General features: G+C 40.3%; 1 protein-coding gene across 1 annotated transcript in view; it reads right to left on the reverse strand.

The window, feature by feature from the left end:
• Thbs4 (thrombospondin 4) overlaps positions 1–5,544 on the reverse strand; it is a 51,797-nt gene that overhangs the window by 35,045 nt on the left and 11,208 nt on the right. The gene's annotated exons all lie outside the window — the stretch shown is intronic.

Below are 5,544 nucleotides of genomic sequence, written 5' to 3' on the forward strand. Positions count from 1 at the left end.
AAGCAAATACTCTTGATTCCCCTCCCCCAAACTAAGATTTCTTTGAATTTCAAAGGAAACCTATTCTTGGGCACAATGCCACTTTTAACAGTCCTTCCTTGGGCATGTGGGCCATGGCTTGTTTTCATAGCTGAGATGAATTTTATATAGCGCCTAGCAGAGTAAATGATATGCATGTGAACTTTCAAAGAATAATCAAGCCATTGCATTGAAAGCTTTCCACATAGAAAATAAAAGTTGACAGAGTGGCAATTCAATCTTATTCCATGCAGCAAACCAATCCTACTGGTGTGTGCATGTCTCATGAGAGGGAGTTCTGTACTTCCACTTTTTTGTGTGCCATTGCAACTAATCCCTTCAAATGACAAGTTCCCTCATGCTCCTAGGACTGTGGCAAAGGGAAAAAGTGTCCGTGTGTGTTTGTGTGTGTGTGTGTGTGTGTGTGTGTGTGTGTGTGTGTGTTTGGTGGGGGCAAGGATCATGGAAACGTCCATCTTTACAGTATCTGTTAGAAAAATTATCAAGTGTCTTGACATTTACTATTCTTCATACTTGATCCAATAATTCTGCTTTCTCTTATGGTTTCCATTTTTCATTTTTCTCTTTTATTGCAATTCTTTACTTCACTGCCTCTACAATTATTATATCCTCAGAGCTATAAGCCTACCCCAGAGGGCAGACAGCTGCCTGCTCAGGGAAAGTCAACATGTTCTCATAGGTCTTAGAGATGCAGAAAAGACCTAGGGCTCTGGGCCTGGGACCCTGCAGCCTGCTGAGTGGGAGCTTCCCTGACCCTCCCAGAAGCAACACACACACACACACACACACACACACACACACACACACAGAGAGAGAGAGAGAGAGAGAGAGAGAGAGAGAGAGAGAGAGAGAGAGAGAGAGCTAAAAACCACAGAGGGAGAAAGACCATTTTTCTGGCCCTCCATCCTGGAGCCAGAAGCCAGCCACTGACCCCTGAATACCACACCTTTGTGGGGTCAGCACCCCAGGGAGCACCATGCTCAGGAAAACTCCCTGGGTCAATTCTGTTTCTCCAGCTGCAGTGAGGTCAGTTTCGCATGCGCAGCATCTTCCCACCACCAGCAAATTGGCCTGGGTGTTGCCCTAATCTTGTGGCCTAACACAAACAGCACAGCCAGGCTGGCCTGGAAGGACACTCACAGATGCCTGTGCAAGCGGCCTTTCTGCCTCTATCTGATGCCTGTCAGGGCTCCTCTGCTAGATCCCTGGCTCACCTTCCCACAGTAGGTCACTTTTGCATAGAGTTTTGGAACTGGCAGACTGAGCTTCCTATGGGATTGTTGTGATCCAGTTCCTGCATTTTCAAAGCAAGCACACAGAAGAGCAGCTGAATAGTTCCCTAGTGGTTTCTGATCAGCGTATTGAGGGCATGCTCATGATCTTAGTTCTCTCCACACTGCCAACTCTGTTTCCTCCCAATTTTCTCATAGCATCTGAAAGTAATCGTGCAATTATTTTTGGTACCCACAATTATATCTTTTTTTTTTTTTTTTTTAAGATTAGAGGTACTGGCTATGGTTGATGGTTTGTGTTTTTTTTTTTTTAATTTTATTTCTTTTTGTTTTTTAAATGTGTGTACATGTATTGCCTGCATGTAGATAAGTGCACCCATGTCCAGCAATGCCCATGGAAGTCAGAAGAGGCTGTCGGATCCCCTGGGACTGGAGACAGTTGTTAACTGCCATGTTAACAGACAGTTGTTAGCTGCCATGTTGGGTGCTGGGATTCAAACCTGGGTTTTCTGCAAGAATAATCAGTGTTCTTAACCGCTGAGCCATCTCTCCAGCCTCATGGCTATGGTTTGTTTATATGGCACTTTCCCCCTAAACTTAGCCTGTTTATGTCCTTGACAACTTGGGGCCTGGTTCTATGGCACTATCCAGAAACTACATTTGCTTGTCTGTGTATTAGGTGACACAGGAACCAAATTGCTGACTAAATGCTATCACAATGGTAGGTAATGGAAAACAAACAAACAAAAAAACCACCAAGCCAAACTAAACCAAAGCCTACAAACCCAAACCCAAGCAAGGAAGATTTGAAGTTCTGCTATTTGGGGAAGGAATTTTCAAAAAGTGCTTTTGGAATAATAGACCTGGTATTCGGATGTGTTACAGAATGTTGACTTTTAAAGTAATGAAGCAGGGTACTATTTTACAAAACTAGAAATGATGGTATTTTCTTTGCTTGGGCAAAGGAACTGAAAGTGACCTAGCCAGCCGGTGCTCAAAGCATTCTGCTTTGACTTTACTCTTTGGCAAATGACTTTACTCTTTGGCGTATTTATTTATTTATATGTGTGTGAGTGTTTTGCTTGCATGTATGCTGTGCCTGTGGAGGTCAGAAGAGGGCATTGGATCCCTTAGAACTAAAGTATTGGTTAGTTGTTAGTCACCATATGGGTGCTAGGAACTCTGCAAGACTAGTCAGTGCTCTTAACTGCTGTTCCATCTCTCCAGCCCCCTCTTTTTTTAAATCTCTGACGAAAATCATCATTGCTAACTTTGCTTGCCTTTAAAAGTCAGTGTACATTTAAAAATGCCTTCTTGGTTTACCTTTTCTTATTTACTTTTATGGCCTATATACTAGTTATGGTAACTTCAATACTTTGGAATTGTATACAAAAAGTAAACCTGTAAAAAATTTTCTTTTTGTGATAATATTCTGGGTGACTCCTTGCTCTGGTAAATTCAGCTTCTTTAAAACTTTCTTGTAACAGTTTGGACATGTGTAAAGTTTACAGAGAGAGAGAGAGAGAGAAAGAGAGAGAGAGAGAGAGAGAGAGAGATCCATTTATTTCCTATCACAAAGAAACTAACCAGCAAAAGAAAGCACAGAATTTATAGTAAACATCTGAATCTGAAGAGGGCTTTATATTTTGAAAAATTATGAGACTCATCATAGCACACAAACTGTGTGGTCAGTGACGAAGTTGTGAGGGCACAAGATGCAAAGGTCATGTTATATGAGAGTTGAAAAGCGATTTCTTCAGCATCCTTGGAACCTTTCTAGCCTTCGTAGTATCACAGGGTATTAGCATTGTATGTCATCCAGCTTAATATCTCTCTTTAAAATTCCCTTAAATAAAAGCACAGCCTCTATACCAGCACATTTCCGATAACTAGGAATTCAGTGCTTTACAGAGAAACCCTTGTCACTTCTGAATGTCTCACCATGATTTTCCTAATAGAGAGCCAATATCTGTTTGACCCTGACTTTTACCAGTGTATTCTAATTTTACTCTTCAGAGCTATGGACAGATTTAGCAGGAAACTCATTTCAAATAACTCCATATCTCTTCTGTCTTCTGTCTGGCTCCTTCAGCTTTCCAGTTCCTTTAGCTTTTCAACTTGGATGTGATAAAAATGGGGTCCAAATGGGTGCTACTTTTCTCAAGGTAGCCTCTAATTTGACAGTGTCCAGGATGAGATGCAGTATTATAGATGTGGCTGGGACAAGGAAGAGCACAGTGAGTCTATTAGTCCTCTTTGCCTGGCCACATATAAGGAGCCTTAAAAAAATAGTTGTATCATTTGGGAGTCTTTTAGATAGGCCCACTGAAGGAGTGCCCCAATTGCCTCACCCTATGTCCCTGTTCAGCATGGAAGAAGCTAGAACAGTCTGTGTCCGGATTCCCTATCGGCAATTTGGGTAAACTCTTCAGATGATGGTGTGATAAGCATAGGAGGTAGGAATTGGCTAGGCAGTTCGGGTAAAAAGAACCCAAAGAAAAGTAGCCAGTTTCTTGGCTAAAAATCAAAAGGTCCTTGGGCCTCTTAGCAACATACTCTGTTCCAAAGGCCAAAAATGTCAAAAGTATTTGGGAGCTCTTATCTAATCCCTAAAAGATTTTAAGGTTACCTCTTCAGAGGGGGAATGTTGGAATAGCAAAATGCCCCAGTAAAAAAAAAAATAGCACACGAAGTTGTTCAGGAAAAAGTGATAGGGAGATATGGGAGGGTCCGGAGAGGAGGGAGTGGGCATGGATTTGATCAAAACACCTTACACGCGTGTGTGAAATTCTCAATGAATTTTTTTAAAAATTAAAAAAATAGTTTTATCACAGTATCTGGCAGATTATTCATTCAGCAAATACTTTTGAGCCTCTACTATGTATCTGGCATGGGGCTCACTGGTTGGTTCTTAATGCTGTTGACTAGGACTCCAGAGTTAGCTCTCTTATATCCTGTACTGCAGTTCATTTTTCACACCTAGAGGATGGATTTACATTTATACTTATCAATTTAATCTGAAGACTGTGGCACACTGTACCAGACCAAATTTTCTTTTTTATTATCTTCAGTGTGAATCAATAACTTTGACTCAATTAGATTTCAGCTTTTTTTTTGCTCCAATTTTTATGGTTTTGTAAAGGTTTTTAAAATCTTTTACTTTTTACACGTTACAATATTAAAATTGAGCCGAAGAATATTTTGAAAGTTAAAAGAGAAAATGAGTGCTGAACCTTTGGCACAGTCTTGGCATACTATAAAAGAGCCACAATTATCATTAATGTTTGAAGCCCTCATTTCTCCCTACTCATTACTGAGTCCAGAATGATGATTTCTAAAGCTCTCCTATCTCCCTTAAGCTGCATTTGTCTTGAGCCCAAAAGCTTCAGAACCACTAACTTGTATACTTCCTATCCTTAGGCTGAAGAGCATGACCAACCCTAGTTAAGACAGTAACGTCTTGGGGTTCCCTCATTTCCACACCACCTGCTTGCTCTTCTATAACAATCAAATGAAGACTGGGGAAACAATTCTTTTCATTGTCTTTCTCTGACAGGCAAAGTTATCAAGGCAAGGCATTCTCTTGGGAAGATAGTTGCTTAAATAGCAAATACCGGGCCCATCCATCAATCTATCCATCCATCTTATACTATTTAAGAGCCTGAAATATTTATTGAATCCCCTAAGCTAAAGAAGATCATTATACTGTATACAACTTCATTCTTGCAATCACTCTGTGAGATAATCATTGTTGCCCCTACTTTAGAAATGATAAATTAGAAATGATAAATTGTGCTGACAGATTCACAGATGCACTCATGGTGACCAGTTAGCAAGATTTTAAAGCTAAGACTCAAATTTGAGACGCTAACAAGAAAGTTGTCTCTGTACCAGATATTAGAAGAACTTCAAACCATATCCAGCCATATGGTTTATTTGTATGAAGGGTTGGCATCTATGTGCTAATAATTTGACAAGTCTTGTATACCAAAATAAGTACCTGGATCCCCTTATATCCTCATTCAAAAGTTCCCCAACATCCATCTATTTAAGAAAACTCTTTTTGAGCAACTGACATATGTTAGCCACTGTAATTCTAGAAATTTCCACATTGGTGTATTTCCACTTATTTCATTCAGCTTGTTCATATGGAATCACCTTTACCTTCAAGACTGCTTCAGTACAAAGCATTGCAGTAGGACAAAGATAAATCAAGAAATGTTTACTCTCTGCTGAGAGAGAGAGAGAGAGAGAGAGAGAGAGAGAGAGAGAG

Source organism: Nannospalax galili, unplaced genomic scaffold (assembly GCF_000622305.1).
Source record: "Nannospalax galili isolate Female #2095 unplaced genomic scaffold, S.galili_v1.0 scaffold45, whole genome shotgun sequence".
NCBI lineage: Eukaryota > Metazoa > Chordata > Mammalia > Rodentia > Spalacidae > Nannospalax > Nannospalax galili.